The following is an 18,630-nucleotide window of genomic DNA, read 5'->3' on the forward strand; positions in this document are numbered from 1 at the left end:
GGGATTTCCTACTTGGAAAAACCAAGTGAAATGCACTGATGTGACTTATAGAAAAAAGCCTTTTTCACCAGGAACAATTTTTTGTTTAGTTGGAAAAGTTAATTCTGACTTTGCAGGGGTTTTTTTTGTTTCTTCTTGGTGTCTGCATTAAGCTTTCACAGCGCCTGTGTAGGTTGATAGGTCCCATGCTGGCAAAATCTGAGCACCACTCAGTGGTGGCAGAGGGTGTGGTACTGTGTCAGAGCAGGGTGTGCTGCAGTTCAGGTCAGTGAGGTGGGAACTGCAAGCTTTGTGGGAAAAATTCAAGTCGTCCATGAGCTAAACAACATTCCTTGAGCCTCCCATGGTGACAAGTTGACACATTTGTAAATTTCAAGAAAAGGAACATTTGACTATTTAAAAAAACCCAAACCCAACCAAAATTCTAGTAGATGTTTAAATGTAGAAGTTGTTTCAGTTATGAGACACGGGCTCTGTGCCTCCAAATCAGGGTATCTGTGTAGTGGAATGGCATATAATATATCAGATTAAGCCTGTATGACCTCAGTATTATCTTTTCATAATTTGCAATAACTACATACAGCAGAAACCAAGCAAGGATGTCTGCAACTAGAGTTTCAGAAAATACACTTTGGTCATTTATCATATTGGTCACTAAACAAGGAACAGGAACATTCTCAAGAATCTTTTACAAACTATTTTCAAATGAAATTTCCTTTCATATGATCTCAGAGTGCTTATTTATTTATTCAAATACCCAAATTGGGCAACACGTGGAAAACAAAGCTGTATGAAAATAGCAGCATGTGAACATAGAATGGTCATAGAATGGTTTGGGTTGGAAGGGACCGCCAGAGGTTGTCTAATCCAACCTCCCTGCAGTCAGCAGGGACGTCCTCCACTAGATCAGGTTTCTCAGAGCCTTGTCCAGTCTAACCTTGAATATCTCCAGGGATGAGGCCTCAACTATTTCCTTGAACAATCTGTTCCAGTGTTCCACCACCCTTACAGTACAGAACTTCTTCATAAAATCCAATCTAAATTGACTCTTCTCAAATTCCAAACTGCTGCCCTTTATCATATTGCTGCAGGCCTTTATAAACAATCCCTCTGCAGCCTTCTTGTAGGTTCCTCCAGGTAATGGAAAGTTGCTATTAGGTCTTCCCAGAGCATTCTCTTCTCTAGGATAACCAATGTCAACTCCCTCAGCCTGTCGTCATAGGAGGGGTGTTCCATCCACATCACTTTTGTGGTCCTCCTCTGGACCTGCTCCACCAGGTTCATGTCCTTCCTGATCTCCAGATCTGGACACAGTATTTTCAGTCTGTTGTTTCAGTTTGAAAGCAAAACTGAGGAAATTTATTTTACAGAGCATAAAGTTGAAACATTATGTCCTGTAACTTTGGCAAAGGAGACGTTCTAGAAGAGTATTTGTTAATTTCATGCAATTCTGAACTTGATGCGTGCATGTTTTGGGAAAACATATTCTGTATACACTTGCACAGCTGTTCTTAAATATGGAAGAAGTGGGAGCTCACAAGCCATAGGCGTACAGAATGCCAAAAATTACTTCCAGTTCTTTCAGTGCCTGGATCTCATTCGTTCACAAATAAGCTTGGGATTTCTTTTGTTTGATGTAGGTGTGACTTGGGAAGCCATTACACAGTTCTTTCCTTTCCCTCCATGCCTGCTCTGCATTGGCCAATTAATATTTCCCCATATTTTTAAGTTTGAGATGTAGTTTCTTTTCGGTCTCTGAGTTTAAAGTTTTAATTTTCATATGCAAATGATGCTTTGCAGAAGGTATTATACATACTACTAGATTAAAGAACGAAATACCTAATAGGTTGTTGAGTGGTATTTTTTCAGATAATATGCTAAACGCAGTGATTTTTGTCTACTCCTTAGATATGAGCAACATAGGCTCCTAAACTGTTTTAAGATCAGTATTTTGATAGTGTTCATGTTTACTTATTTTCTTCATGCATTTTCTGTGGTTTTTATTTGCTTTCTGAAGAGATGGAAGACAAATCTGTCATATCTATACTAGTTATTCAATGCTTAAAATGTAAATTCAGTCTAGTTTTAGCTAACATTTTTAAGAATTTAACACTTCTTTAGAGCTTTAAGCCATATTTCAATTGAAAAATTAATTTGTTACTTTTTAGGAAAAAAATAACTGATATGCACGTCTTGCCTTATGAGTAAAGAGATAGGAAAGGGAATCAAATGTCCAAAGCAATAAAATCTCTTCCTCATTAAGAGCATTATCTGCCTTAATGTAATCATGTTCAAGTCCTGACATCCTTTGATCAGTGAAGTCTGGACAGATATCACAACAGTTCTTCAGAAAGTACAGATAACACCAGAGTCAGTAGCTGAACTCAGGAACAGACTTAAACATGCATCCAGAAAGCAATGAAACCAGGAGGAGATAAGAGAGCTCTGAACTGTGTCTCTGGTGACACAAGTAATACACTTTAGGCAGTAACCTTTTGATAGCTGTCTGTACATTTTTCATCAATGAAGGCAGAATAACCAGAATAAAAAGTACATTCTGTAAGGACAGAAGCTGAAATATTTTTTTTTAGGAACTTACCATGAAGTGCAGAGACCTGTAGTTGCTTGTAAGTAGCTCTGATTAGAAGCCAGCAGTTTAAATATTCCAGGAACAGAAAGTTAATGTTTGTTCTTTTTTTTTTTATTATATTTTTTAAAACTTTTTTTCCCTTCCCCCTTCTGAGTTTATATATATTTATTTAATATGGTTTTCATGGCAATCCAGTCTTACAGCAGACCAGGTCGTTGTCTGGTGTGAAGTGTGATGCCTGGCTCCAGTAAACCAAGAAAAGCAGTAATGGTGGGAAGCTGGAAGGTATGAGAAGAGAGTTGAGATTGTGCTCAAACAATTATTTTTTTCCTAATGCTTCCTGTCATTACAAAGTATTTTCGTACAAGGCAAGCAATCAAGCGTTTAGGTACCAGTAAATACCTTCCACTAGTGTGTAGCTGCTTAAGCTGAAGAAATTCTGTTGACAACACTGTGAGGCCTCAGGAGATCAGGATTTAAATGATTATGTATCTTAAAATGTATAAATGAAAGAGCTTACAGAAGGCCAAGAAATGCTGAGTATCATAAATGGTGCTGTGACACCTAACTTAGGGATTGCCCACTTAGACCCTTGCTACTACATGACCCGTGAAGAAAATGAAGGAGCTCGTTTAGCATATGAGCAAATGACTGCCTCCCAGGATATGCTGCAATGTCTGGATTTAGGTGTTAGGTTGCTTGGGTTTTTTTAACTCAGGAATTAGTCCAGTTGTGCCCAGGGGAACAGGTAGGCTTCTGCAAGTACAAGAAATCTCATACCTACCTACAAGCGCAATCCTTACAGGGTAGGACAGATCCCAGAGAGAGCTGCAGGTGTTCAGGAACATGGCCTTGGCATTAAATAGTTTAAATGGAAGAAGTAAAGCTACAATGATGCAGAAGAGGGTTTGAAGTGGGAGAGTCGCTTCTAGTGTGTTCAACAGCTACTCAGCTGTTGGCTTTTTGTGCCTTTCTGCCAGGTCATGTAGCATTGGACCCTCAACCATGCACTGCTTATGTCAGACATGTTCTGAAAAGCCATATGAAGCTGTCATTTCCACTTCTGTTGATAGAAGTTATGAGCTTTTTAAATAATGAAGATTAAATTAAAATTGTTAATACAGGTGCTATCTTGTGTGTCCAGCTCTCTTTAACACTAATCCTGCAAGTGTCTCTTCCTGTACAATTGGACCAGTATCTGTGTATGTGTTTCTAATGACAATAATGAGATATGCAAAAATCTGCAGGATTACAATCGGAGCTCTGAATGGGCTGTATCTGAAATGCTGGTGAAACTGCATTCTACAGTTACTTATGTTTGGTTTTTCAGGATTCACCAAAGCAGAAAATAGCTATAGAGCAGCTATTACTTGAGATTTCCCCTTTCTTATTATCCCTTTTGTTAGCTTTCTTCCTGTATCAGCAGGATTGATTAGGAGCCCATTGTTGCATAGAAGATTGTGATGGTTTGGGAGTTACCGACCCCCCAACTCTTATGAAATCGCCCAGACTAGGCTCAGTTGTCTGGAAGTTAAGGAGTGAAGCTTTATTTTCACAGCTTAGCACAATATACAAGCAGATATTTACAATATTTACAGCTATACACAGAAATATACAAGTTAAAAGTAATACAGAAGCAAAGTATCTCCCCCAGAAATCAGAGTCCCCAGGAGGGGCAAACTTCCACCTTTTTTCCATCTCCCACTCTTATCTCAGAATCTGCCTTACGTGCAAGGTGAGTTTGGAGGATCAGCAAGGGGGATTGGAAGCAGAATGATTAGTTGGGTTACACAGCAGAAGCCCAGGGAGAGAAAACACAGACCCTGACTCTGACAGATAGAACACTGTCTTATCTGTCTTTGTGTCCTTGCTTTTATACATCTCAGCAAGCCTCTGAGTGAAGTATACATCACCATTGTTTCCTTTTCACAGCCTATAATCTAATTTTTCTCATTAAAATATTCCAATTGGCCTCAAACTAGCACAAATATATTCTCAGGAGCTTTCTGTGATTCCCATTGCAGTTTGTTTGTGCCTCTGAAGCCTTCCAAAAAAGTAATATTTTGATGTAGAATTTTTAGTTAGAATAAGAGAAGCTTCTAGTTTTCTTGGAAAGAATGGATGGTTTAATCTGTGTCCTCATAACATCAAGTGATTGAATGAATATTTTCTCCTTTTAAAGCTGAAAAGTATGAAACCTCCTGTGCGGTGTTAGAGTCTTGTAACATATATAGGTTTGCTGTTCGTGTAAGACTTGCTTCTTGTCCTGACACTGCTGGTTAGAAGAGAAAGAACTTTTTGATGTGACTCTTTTTCTGTGTATCAATAATTCTGCTGGAATGAAGGTTCTCTCGTGGAGTGTGGCAAGAACACCTGTCATTTCCCTCTACTGAGTTTTTCTGCCTTACTTTCTGTATTTGTTTTTTTTCTCTATGTCACTGATGTAATTTCTGATAACGCTGTTTCTCTCTCATTTAAGCTACAGAAAGCACTGAAGGTAACCACAGCAGTAGCTGCTTAACATACTAGCCTGTCCCTTGTGCTCTGATATTTGAGTAATCTCAGTGCTATTGCTGCTGTGAAAGTTTAATGCCCATCTTGTGAGAAATCATTCCTGCCTTGTTCTTCCCTGAGCTTTGATTCCAGTAGAATTGTCTTTGTTGTGAAGTGTTTGGTCCTTTTGGATCCATTTTATTTTCTCTGCCTGAAATGATGCGTTCAGGATAGGAAAGAAACTGGCCTCATGAAGTAGGTGTTGCACTGTGAATTTCAATAACTTATCTTCTGTCATTTTCTAGCAGAGAAAGGATGATAAGAAAACACTGCCCCAAGAAATTTCCACCACTGACTCCTTTAAGTGTCTTCTGGAAGAAGTTCAGGCTTTTAATTTTTTTTTTTTTTTTACCCTGGGGAAAGACAATAGGCCTGACCAAGTTTAAAGGTACAGTACTGCTGGATCAGCAAGGGCAAAGAAGTTAATGTAGGTTTTCTGTTATCATTTACAACCACTGCTTAGCCAGAAAAACTTAGGTAGAACACTGTATTTTATGAATTTACTGAAGTGCACAGGGACGATGTTTAATTAAGCCTTTGTGATTATAGGCACTGGCCTCAAGCACAAACAAAGCTGCAGCTGTTTGAGATGATGCAAGTTGTGCAATCTCTACTGCATAGGCCATGCTCATTGCCAGAGGGGAGTGAAAGGGAGAAAACAAATCACTGCCAGATTGTGATGCACCTTGCATGGACCTGGAAAGGAAAACTGTTACTTCCACAGATTTCCTTTTAGTGCTTTGAAACATTCAAGTTTGAAAGGGTGCATATGGGAAATGGAGATGTAACCAATGAATCAAACTACCTGCATTTTAATATTTGGGTGTTACTTTACATGTTCTCCTGATTTTTCTTGTTTGCCAAGTTATTTATGAAGAAGCTTCCTTGTCAAATGCACCCCAGAAAATGATCAAATTAAGTTTTAGCCTTCTCTCTAGACAGATAACTGTGAGCACATGGCTGAATAGCCTAGATTTCTCATTTTGAGAGATAAGAAAAAAAGGAAAGAGAAAAGCCTCTCTTTCCCTGCTGACTCTAAACTTTGACAGTCAGAAAGTATGGGGAAAGAAACATATTAGGAGAAGTATGTCCTAGAAAGTTTAAAAAGGATGCAAGGAATAAACTTAGTGTGTTTGTTTTCCCCCAAATTTTCAAAACATGTAAAGTATTTGTTTGAAAAGCTGTGTGATGAAGCATCTGGTAAATGCTTTAAAACAAAACAATATTTATTTCTATGTGCAGCTTTACTTTGGAAAGCAGCTGAGAATATGCTAAGTCTGTGTTTGCTTGTGCCTGAATATGAAAGCCTGTATCATTTTAGTAGTGCTTCTTCCAAGTTTTATGTATGTTGTGGCACTCAGATCATGTCTTTTATGCTAATGAAACATTAAAACATGACATGTAACTATGCTTCAGCAGTAAACCTCCACATAAACCAAAACGCAATACATCTTCAGTGTGTTTTCATCATTCGTTATTAATGCTATAAATGTGGACTATAAATTTTTCTCTCCCACAATACATGTAATAAAATACTTAATGGATTGTGAATGACATGTTATAAAACTTGGCATTAGGTACTGCATATTTAAATGCATTTCACATAAATAAATGCTCTATAAATAGAAATCTATCTGGGTTCAGAATACATATAACCACTCACTTAGGAGTAGTAGTTTGGATTATGAAATCATTAGGTAGTAATTTATTTCTGCAGAATTATGCATTTGTTGTATTCAGAAGGGAACTCCCCCAACCACCTTGAATAAACACTTGTAAATAGATGCAGATTTTGACAAAAACTAGAAGTGTTTTTTGTATTCCTAGAAGAGTATTGCTAATCTCTAACTAGAACTCATAATTTCAGAAGCACCAAAGCACAGTAACTGCTACAAGTTACAACAGTAACCATGGGGAGCAAGACGATGGGTCTGAACCAGACATACTCACCCAAACCACCAGTCCCTCAATATTTTCCTTTGTGGTAACAATGTAATAGTAGTTTATAACTGATACTGTGCCTGTTATCTGAACTGCCACTGTTTGCCATAACACTTCCTCATTATAGAAAGTGGAATTCAGTGGTGGAGCAAGAAGGAAGTATGGAGTTTTAATGGAGAGGTTACACAAAGGAAAAAAGCCCACCATTGCTATTGGTCTTCCATAAAGAACCAGAAGAATCGGAGTAAGAGCTGTTTCACAAATCTTAGTGAGGGCCTATGGTCAGGATGTTTAAGTATACGTTCAGCCACAAAGTAAGAGCCAGAGGATCTTATGCTGGGAGTCCTTAAGGAGCTGGTGCAAACTTCAGAGCCGAGGTGGAGTGGCACAGCACAGATCTGGGCATGGGCTAGCTGCTGGATTGTATTGTGCTCCCCACCATGTAGGTGAGCTTCTGTTTTTTACTGTGTACAGTTCTGGAGCCCCCAGCACAAAAAGGACATTGAACTGTTAGAGCAAGTCCAGAGGAGGGCCATGAAGATGATTAGAAGGCTGGAGCACCTCTGCTGTGAGGACAGGCTGCAAGAGCTGGGGCTCTTCAGCCTGGAGAAGAGAAGGCTTTGAGGACACCTTATAGTAGCCTTCCAGTATCTGAAGGGGGCCTACAAGAAGGCTGAGGAGAGACTATTTACAAGGTCTTATAATGACAGGATGAGGGGTAATGGGTTTAAACCGGAAGAGGTGAGATTCAAACTAGATGTTAGGAAAAAGCTCTTTACAGTGAGGGTGGTGAAACACTAAAACAGGTTACCCAGGAAGGTTGTGGGTGCTCCCTCCCTGGAGGTGTTCAAGGCTAGGTTGGATGAGGCCTTGAGCAACCTGTTCTAGTGGGAGGTGTCCCTGCCTCTGGCAGGGGCTTGGAACTGGATGATCTTTGAGGTCTTTTCCAATGTAAACTGTTTTATGATTCAATGATCTAAGGGCTAGTTTTGATGGAAGTGGCCTCATGATTTATTTCCATCATGCAGAGGAGTGTAGCAATACTTGAAAAAATGTCACTGAGTCCATTCCAGATAATTCCTTTTGAGATTTTAAATTGAAAACAGGATAAATATTTTGATGGGGTCAGAACTAAGTATTTTCTTCTTCCTCTTGTGAGAAAGGTTATTAGCCATACTGTCAATACATGCCATGCAGAGTATCTGCAGCACAGTTCAGACGTGAAAAAATGAAAGAATTTACCTGACTCTGCCCTCACTCTGTCTGTCCATTCCAACTGTAGTCAGGGGCTGTGTCTTGCTACCTCTTTGGCATAGAATTTCAAAACCAGGGCTTGTAAATTGACATTGGTTTTCAGCCCACAGTTGGAAACCAAGTAAATACCTCTGTAGAGCAAGTCTCCTGCATTTATTTTTTTTTCTATGCATACCTTCAGTCTTGCTGCTACTAAAGATATGTAATTCAGGAAGCAGGTTTCAGCCGCTCCTAAACAATTTTTATTTTTCCTGTAACTTTCAGTGCTGTTTTCTGTGTCTGTACATCATTGTTCTATGGGATATCAAACATGGAGAGCAGCCAAATTGCAAAAGGTTCCTTATGGTCAAAGCTTTAGTGACATGTTTCTTGGTGGGCTGAAATTACTGCTTGGACAGACAAGATTTATTAGTTAAAAAAAACAAACAACAGGGTCAGGGAGGTAAAGACAGAAGGGCTTGTTTTGGAGCTGAGTGACTGTTTCTGCTGTGCAGTGAGAGTGAGGCTGCAACGTGCAGAGATACAGTGTGCCCAAGAGCTAACAACTTCAGTTGAGTCTACTCTAAGGTGTTTTCTGCCTTGCCTGACTTGTCTTTAATGAAACTGGACAGAGATTAATGTGTTGCCATTGCAGATGGGCTTGGATATAATTAACCTGATATTGCTTCTACTAGCAGCAACAGTACATAGGAACAAGAGGAAAACTACAGGGAGGTGTCCTGGAGAAAGTCAGAAACAAAGAAAACCAACAAAACCCCACAACCAAATCCCCCAAAACAAACAAAAAATTCAAACAAACCAATCAATAAAAAAACCCCAAAAGAACAACAACCAACCAACCAAAACCAAACCAACCCCATATCTGATAAAACCCAGGTGCTGCTGCCGGTTCATCCGTACGAACTATCTCTATCTCAAATTATATTGACAGTGGTTGAAAATTTAGTTGGGAAGGGACTGCATGGTGGAGTGGCCGCATACTTTTATTTCCTCACAAAAAGAAGTTTGAAAATAGTTAAGGGTAGTAATTAATAGTTGTTAAGTTTGACTGTAAAATGGGTTTCTCTACCGCTCTAGCAGCAATCACAAAGTAAATTAGCCTGGTGCTGCAATGAAGTTCACCCTAAGAAGTAGTAAGTTGGGAGGGGAGCAATGTTTTACAGCTTTTACAGCTGCTTAGAGGTTTTTTTCATCCTGTTTATTTTTTACTTTCTTATGTATTTGGAATTCTAGTTTCCACTAGAGAATCACCAAGAAGTTGTTGTGGGCTCTGGGTTGAAACTGAGCCAGTGGGACATCTATGTCTCATCACTGTTTCATGTCCCTCTGTTTTTGTGTCTCTATGTCACTGACACATGCTTGCTGAGGTGGCAAAGCCAAAAAGGCACTTTTGCTTCTGTCTCTGTCTTGGGAGAGAAAATTAGAGAGGCTCTTACTCTTCACTCTGTGAATCTGCTATGTAATTTTAGCCAGCAGTACCTCTAAACACTAAATCTGCTGATAGCAATTCTGCCACTGTGAAGATGGTAAAAGAAAGTTTGAAGGGTCTGCATATTTTCATTTTCTTCAAATTACAAGGTCTTCTCTTGAGCATCAGTAATAACTAAATATCATTTTGAAAATGTTCTCAAGAGGGAGAAAATTAATCTTAGTGAATTTTTACTTCAGTGTACTGTAGAGCTCTTCTTTCTTGTTACAATTACTTCAACTTGAATAAATTGATCATTTCTTTTTGAGATGAAGATCTATTAAGCACAGAGAATAATTTTCAGGCTTTTATCATACAGGTCACCTTATGTCTGAGCAATCTCCAATGATTTTATTTTACTTACTAGATGGAATTTTCTGGATATCTACACAAAAGATAGAACCTGTATGTCATAGAATCAGAATCATGAAATGGTTTAGGTTGGAAGGAACCTTGAATATCATCCAGTTTCAAGCCCTCGCCATAGGCAGGGACACCTCCCACTAGAACAGGTTGCTCAAGGCCTCATCCAGCCTAGCCTTGAACACCTCCAGGGAGGAAGCATCCACAACCTCCTTGGGTAACCTGTTTTAGTGTTTCACCACCCTCACAGTAAAGATCTTCCTTGTAACATCTGGTTTAAAACTCCTCTCTGCCAGTTTAAACTCATTACTCCTCATCCTCTCATTACCTTATCACCTGGTGCTATAAATTCTTGTGGTTCCGCAGAGATAATACTGCTTCGGTATATCTTAACAGTCCTCTGTTTTTCAGACCCTCATTATCAGGAGTATCATAGGATGTCCTTCAATACACAGCAATAATTAGATGCAGGTATCTAATGTCTTAGTGCCTTCATACTCAAACAGAATACAGCAGTCCAGACCATGAGAAGTTTCATCTGGGTCTGTTAAACTTCTAAATGTTTCTTACAGAACTCCTGGAAGACTCAGTCTGTGTTGATAGCAGAAGTTCAGCTTGTTTGACTTGGTCCTAAGCTGTCAGTGTGAGCAAGAAGATGCTGTTGAACTGCTATAGGTATACTTGAAAGAGTAATGGTTGTTTGCATAACATTCCAGGTACTCTTTCTGTGTTCTCTTCAATCCTGTTAATCTGTAGGACCAATACTTAGAGTTGTTTATGAGGTGGTCTTACTGGCTGAATTGGCTGGTTTCCCCTTGCTTTAGGGGGAAGGAGTGCAACCAGGTAGGCACTCCTAGCAGCATCTTTCACAGCTCAAGAGGCATGCAACACCCAGAGCTGAATTAGCTTGAGACAAACCATCTTAAGGCCAAAACAAAAATTTGCCAAAGCAAAATAAAGCATGTAGATTTCCTTTCATTAACACTACATTTCCTCTGCTTGGAGCTGGTTCATTAAATTGAAAATTGTTCAGAGCAGGCATCTCTGTAAAGAATGCCTGGAGCAAAATTAATTAGTTTTGCTAGGTTAGTAATGTACCTTGCTTAGACTAAAATTGAAATTATTTTTTGCAATAAAGCCACTCCACTTTTTATCAGAATTGTCATTAATTGTAGGAAACAGGAATGTGATGGAAGAATTTGTCAAGTCTAATTTATTCATACAATGACCCTTAAAAATCACCACAGGATCACTTGACCAGCACTGATGTCTGTGTTTAGTCTAAGGAATTTCCAAGTCTTCCTTTCCTGTTGTTAAGCAATAGATGGATAAATCGTGCCTAAGGCTGTTTATAAGAGTTTGAAAAAACTTCATTTAATCTAACCATGTTAATGTTTGCTCTTTCTTTTTTTTTTTTTTATAAAGATTTGTGTCATTTTTAAGTTGCAGTAGAGTTTGGAGAAGAGCTTTATTTTGTGTGTTGATAATCTGCTGAGAAAGTTCCTAAAGCTTTACCTCATTTTAATTCTGCAGCTGTTTCTTTGATTCTTTAAAAGGCTGCGTTTGATAGTTTCCAATGGCTAAGGCAAAACACAACTGCAAAGTTAGATGAGTAAATCTTGTTAAGAATCTTTATTTTGATCCTACAATGGATACCCTCAGAAAATCATGACATTCACAAAGTCACCCATCACAGAAACCAGGTTACAGGCAAGCTCATGGAGGCAGTATCCCTGTTAAGGATTTAAAGTAGTTTGAGAGTTTCCAACTGATGCACTGAGAATTTTGGTTGGAAATTCTGTAACAGATTCACTTAATGATTATTGGTGCTTGCTTCTGGTATCATTCGTGGGTATTTATTCAAATGGAGAATGAGTATTTATAGATCACATGATGTGCATTAACATCGCTTTCGTCTTGCCCCATGAGGATATTGTCAGATTTCTAAGACTGACTACAGGTCAGCCTTATGCTGATATTCTGATTCCCTCTGAGAATAATTGAAATGCTGCTGTTGCAGTTTCAGCAGAAACAGCCCTGTTTGTTTGTTTGTGGGGAGAGTTTATTTTTATTTTTCTTAAAGACAATTTGAAATTATTTTTCCCCACCAATGTTTTGGTGGGAATGATACCAAACCTATGGAAGGACTAGATACCTGTTCTCAGGCCTTTTCTTCTCACACCTTCAAAATGTTTCACCAAGCCCTATTGCAAGTGTCAGACTCCTCAAATTAAAAATATTCTTAGTGCAAATTTAGATATAATATAAATCTGACATGATCTCTATCTTCATGGACTACTTAATGAGCCCCTAGATACAGCCTGAGCCATACCTGCAAGCCTGCACTTTGTGGGGAATGTTTTCCCCATGTTTGCCTTACACAGAATAGGAGAATTACTGTCCAGGATTTTCTGCATACTTTTTCTAATCACTCAGTAACTACTGTGGTTACAAGAGGTATTACACCAGGCAACATGGAAATAGGCCTATAGGGGTTTGCTAGAGATTGCTGTTCCCTTTGCTGCCTCTGGCTTACCAGAAGTGCATACATGCATTTGGGTGCTAGTTTTTGTGCGACAGGAGACCTATCACAGGGATGTATCTTCTACATTAACGTGAGTGTGTCAAGCCTGCCGTCTGAGCTTAGGGTACAACAAATACAAATCAGTGAACAATTTGTTCTGGGTTAGAGGGCTTGCTTTGGAGTAAAGGATAGAAGCGTGAGAATAATTGATTTGGAAGGGAAGCACTGTTTGGATGAGCTGAGTAATTTCTGATCTAAAGGTTTCTGAAAGGTCTACTTTCTCATTTAAATGCAAACAAAATAATAGCATGCATCAGTTCTGCTCTTTTTGTTTTCACTGGCAGAAGTATTTACTACCTCTGAGATTAATTTTTAATATTTTTTTTTCCTGAAATGTAATTCAGTGGTTCTGAAGGTATGTGGACAAGACTTTGCTCCATCTCTATTGAGTTACTTCTAATTTTCTCTAAACATTTGACAACTGTATTCTCACCCAATCTGTCCAGTTGTGTAGTGCCAGCACCTTGCCTTATGGTGCAGCAGGTGTTTCATGAGGCAGATGGTGATTTCAGCACACTCCCAATTCACACTATGGGTGATGACAGCTCAGCTCCTTCTCCATCACTGCAGGCTCCCTTCTTGTATCCAGACTGATTTACCACTTAATGAATAGCTTTGGGAGTGTGTTTTCAGCCCACAGATGATGACAGGTAATAGGAGTTTGAGGGGAACTACTGTGGGGACACTCCTCTGTTCTTGTCCTTCTTGCTCTCTGTTGCAAAGAAAATATGACTGATGCTAGTTTTAGGCACTTGGCACAAGATTTGGAAAGAAAATAATTCCACTTGGCAAATGCTAGTTCTTGGAAATCTTGCTGCAGAATAGCAAAAAAAGTAACTCTGAGAGATCTGTTTACTTGACACAAAGTGGCTCCATGAGAATTCCCTTAATACGTTCTCTTCAGCAAATGTGGGTTTTTGTTTGTTTTATAGTGTTTTGTCATTGAATGGCTCACATTTTAAACATTTATTTATTTATAGAAGTGTAGTGTATTAAGAACTGCTTGATAGAAGCTAATCCTGACAGAAGATGATCGGTCTAGTTTTCCTATGAATTGGAGAGGCAACAGAAATGAGAAGGGAATGAAATGATTTTAAAAACAAGACATAAGCTAAAAGGAAATAGTCTGAAATAAACAGTTGTGTTAACTGGGGAAACTGTCTGGGAAGCCTACTGGAGAATATTGCTCTTTACTACATGGATCAGAAATGTAGGGCACTTTTTGTGACCTCAAATGTAACAATATTAGGTTTTTCAGCATTCTTTCAATAATGAAAGTTAATAACTTGCCTCTGACTCATTACTCACTAGGAAAAAATATATTAAAGTTAGGTGATGAGTCAGAGAATTGTTGAAAAATTATGATGTTGAGGGTGATTGACACTCTTAAAATAAGTGAGACTTAAATGGGGAATATTACATGCATAATTCACACTTACTCCTAATAAACTGTCTTTGACACCTAATATATAAAGCATCTGTTCTAAATAGCAAGCAAGACTAATGACAAAACAAGTTTTCCCAAGAACTATCCCAAAACTACGTTTGGGAGATGGGTGGTAATAAGATTAGCAATCAACTGTAAATGCAGTTTTATGTTCACAATGGGAAGTGTGCAGCATTACTCAACAGCTGATGAGATTCCAGCTGTCCATATTGGGAAAAGATGTGTATGTAAAGTAGCAAAAAAATTCCTATCTGTCAATAGCTGATTCTGAATTTCTGGTCCGACTTGGACCACTGCCCATTACTGTAGCCATAAGGGTATCTTTCATTGCTCACAAATTGTGTTTAAACCCCTCAGAGTGATAATGAAACTTTAGTGGCATCTGCAAGTAGGTTTAAGGGCATGGAGGTGAGTGGTGGTGATACAGAAGTGCTATAAAATGTCCATCTCCTGTATTTCTTCAGCATGTGAATAACACATTTGTATGATCTTCCAGTGCATTGATGAACACACTGGACTAGTAAGTAGTTTTTCTTGCAATGCTAGGAAAACATGTTGGGTACTGTCAAATCACAGTAAAGTGATTAGCTTGGTTTTTCACTCTATTTTGGAATAAAGAGGACTCCATTTCACTAGTGTGTCACACAGACTGTTGTTGCGGCTGAAATGCAGTGACTGTTTATGCTGTTGTCTGTCAATGGGTATGAAAACCAAAATCAGATGAGTATTACTGTGCTGTTCAGTATTTCTCTAATGCTGCTTACCTTCTGCAGATACAGAGAGAGATGTCATTTTACTATGTGTGTTGATGTTCGTTGAAGTCAAGAACCAAATACTTGATAAGACTCTAAATACAGTACTTAGTTTTTTAACCATTTCTAGGAAGCAATATGATAGTTAATTGCCATTGTTAGTTACAGGTCTTGGTGCTTCTCTTTGAAAGCTCTGTGCTGCTTAGGTCTCCAGCCTTTGAGTTGTGGCTTTTAGAGATAATAGGCTGTCTTGGGAAAATCAGCATCTCCATTCTGCCTTTTATTATTTCTTTTTGCTGTATCTTCTAGTCTCCAGGGGTAGAGTGCACAACTTGTGGGGAAAGGAGTGGGGCAGAAAGCAATAAGGCTTGCACTTCAAGAAGGGTTATATGCCTGGTATAGGCAGTAAGTAACGTGTAAGTAAGTAACATGTCTATGAAATTTAGATGGCTGTTCAGCACTTGGTAGCTCTTGGGGAGTTTCACTGAAAAGTACTAAGATGACCAAGCAATCTGGTTTTAGCTCTTTTTAAAGTACATGGTATTTGATGTTCTTTGGACCACAGCTGTAATTTAACTGTAACCTGTGACATGAAGAGTATTAAATCTTACATAATTTCTTTTTGATCTATCTTGATTAACTGTATTACATTCTCAATAAACTTTTACAGTGTTCATGTATTGATTGTAAAGATATTCTCCATCCTACTAGATATTTGGAAGTGTTTATTTGTTTACAGTCAAGTAGTTGTTTCTTGATTCTACTCACGTGGAGTAAAATCAGCTTTTTAATTCTGTATCTTAACCCTGATACAATTTCTTGAAGTGAAGTTTTCAAGATCTGTGTTTAAAACAGTTTTCTGTCTTTTGGTGCTCATTTATATTCCTCCTTAAAAAAGGATTGAGTTACTTTGACGGAATTTTGCTTATTACTTCAACTCTTACAGTCTTTGATAAAGAATTTTTGCGATGAAGAAGTGAAGAACTTTTTCTAGACAAAAATAGTTTTCAGACAGGAGTGCTTTATAGGTCCTCCAAATCTTGTTTCCAAGATTTTAAACTTTTTTTTTCTCCTTTCATTGGTCTGTCACTATGCCCATGTCTGTATCTTTGTGGAGTTGCAATCTGTGGCTCCAATGAGAGTTTCTGCCATTGCTTTAGAGATTGCCCCACGTTAATAGCACACTCAAAACCACCAGCAGTGTGCCAGGTGTTCTAGAAAGTTGGTTTCAGTGCACATCTCTGTTATCCCCCACAAAAGAGCCTCCTGCACAGATACCGGCACAGCAGCTACCTGCATAGTAAAATGACGACCTGCATAAGAAAATGTGACACTTAGTCCTTGCTTAAAAGATTGTTGTCAACTAGCCTCTTTTGCAGGAGATGCACATGATGAAGGACATAACTTCTTTAAAGCAGACATGTGAGCTGTAGGCAGGGTTTTGTGCTTGACTTGAAAGTCTGAGAGTCCAGTTTTAACTGAGCAGACAGGTGAGGAATTCATCTTGCATTTTGTACATGTAGTACACAGAGAGATTTAATGTAGTGCCTTGCTTTAAGCCCTGTGCTCTGAGGGAAGTATCCCCACAGTGGGACTGAAATATACTCAGGAGTCTTCTGGAAGTGCAGGATTCTCACTGTTGCCAGGACAGCCATCAGTGGAATGGCATGGGTGACCTCACTTTGGGCACAAATGCGGCGATAAAATGTGGAAGCCTGATGCTAGCCTTGCTGTGGTTTTCTGACAACACATAGTCTGGTTTTGTGATGTTTCAAGCTCGAGATGCATTTATTTATTAGCAGAGTTCCACAGTGCTGTGCTACAATCCCTACAAACACAAAGACACCAGTGACATCTCAAAAAAGCTATTCCTATTTATGTTCATAGGAACTTAGTTTAGGCTGACAATTTTAAGAAGGTCACATTTGTTTAACTAGGAGTTGCATAGAGGCCTTTTACAGTTTTATAAAGATTACTCACATTTTATGTGGTTTAAATCTTCCTGTTTTCCCTAGTCAGAAAACTTAAGATGGAGCAGAAATTATATACCAAGAACTTACATAATCCTAAAATATACCTCTCTAAGTTTATAATGACAGTGTGCACTTATAGATCAATTCTAGCAGTAACAAGGCTGGCCAATTTCAAGTGAGCAGAAAGAGACAATTTGTCACAGTCAAGTGATCTGACGACCTGCTTGTCTTTATTAAAAAAAAATATAAAAATATAATGTTCTGATTTTATGGAGATGTTCCTAACTCTATTCTCAGGGATTTAAATACAAAGGAGCAGTGTATAATCGTTTTTGTAACAAAAGTTTTTAAAGTCAGCCCACTTACATCAAAATAACAGCCAGAAAATGTAGAGAGAAGTGCATGGAAAAAGAAATTACAGTTAATCTAGAATTCTGATCTCAACATTCCTGGGTTGGTGTTTGGTTGGTTTTGTTTTGTTTTGTTTGTTTTTTTTTCCTCTCTGGAAAATGGACTCAGAGTTGCAACTGGTTTACTCAAGTTAAATACATGAGAAGTTGGCTTGTTTTCCCTGGTGTTGGTGTACTCAAGGTGGTATTTTATCCTAAAGTCTAATTTATAGTAAGAAAAGTGACTCCTCATATTTGTGTAGTTATTCAAGTCTATCTTACATACTGGGAAGTGAGCCATGACATCTCTATAGTATAATCAATTAGGTTCTCTCCTTGCATGTGGCATTTCTAGTAGATGTTCTCTACAAGAACTAGATGATGTCCATGTCATCCAGTGCTTTACAATACGTTTTCTATGTCTAAGTATTCAAATGTTGTCTTACTAAGTAGTTGTTTCAATGTAGTAGTTGGTGTGGAAAACACTATTAGGACCTAGCTGTGTTGCTTTGCCTGTTGTTTGTTCTCACATGATTATCTTCATAGGAATATGTACAGTAGTGAGCATAGGTGGGAAAATTTGGTTTGGAATAATTTGGCATTACTGTATAATACAGTATGGTATCTTTATCTGGTTTTAGTAAATGAATAGTAGTTTGAATGAAGCTTCTAGGCTTAATACTGTAGGGAAACTTCAACAATTATAATGCAGTGTGGCCAGATGTCATTTGTTTGACTTAATGGTGTTGAGCTGATGACTCGCTTATTACTTGCAGCTACTTAGAGCTAAAAGAGAAAGGCCTCCTAATGTCTTTTCATTGTGTCATGAGAGAAAAGGTGAGTCTCCTGTCAGGATGCTGACTTTGCTCAAAGAAATTAGGAGTGCAGAAACCTAGTGCAAACTGGTGAAGGGCAAAATAGTCTGTAGGAGGAAAATATGGTCTAACCAAAAATATGTAACTGTCCTTCTGTGGGGTAAAGTTAAAAAAAAGATAGTTTGGTGCAGATTTATTTACCTTCACTTAAACCCTGCCATCTCTCTCCAGTCACTGCTGTAGCAGAGCAGTAACACTGCAGTGTAGTCCATTATTTATGGCTTTTTTTTTGGTGAGTAGACTCTGCATGTTCTGCTGCTTTTATGTATTGCATATTTATTGCAATTTATGAAGAAAATTAATTACTCTGGGAATCAGAAAGCAATAATTAATATCAACAATGAAATGCAATTATGCTTGTAAAATTAAACTATTTGAAGAAACTTGTTTTTTTTTTAAGTGGTGCAATAATTTCAGCCAGAAGAGGACTAGAAAACATGG

The 18,630-nt window shown here is 38.4% G+C and overlaps 2 long non-coding RNA genes across 2 annotated transcripts in view; both read left to right on the forward strand.

Annotated features, from left to right (window-relative positions):
• The window catches only part of LOC135176281 (uncharacterized), a 278,618-nt gene that overhangs the window by 26,545 nt on the left and 233,443 nt on the right, over window positions 1–18,630 (forward strand). The window lies entirely within an intron of this gene.
• On the forward strand, window positions 7,258–10,839 carry LOC135176283 (uncharacterized). The gene is made up of 3 exons (XR_010302598.1): window positions 7,258–7,328; window positions 10,581–10,640; window positions 10,742–10,839. It is a non-coding gene; the product is annotated as an uncharacterized LOC135176283 (long non-coding RNA).

This window comes from Pogoniulus pusillus, chromosome 6 (assembly GCF_015220805.1).
Source record: "Pogoniulus pusillus isolate bPogPus1 chromosome 6, bPogPus1.pri, whole genome shotgun sequence".
Lineage (NCBI taxonomy): Eukaryota > Metazoa > Chordata > Aves > Piciformes > Lybiidae > Pogoniulus > Pogoniulus pusillus.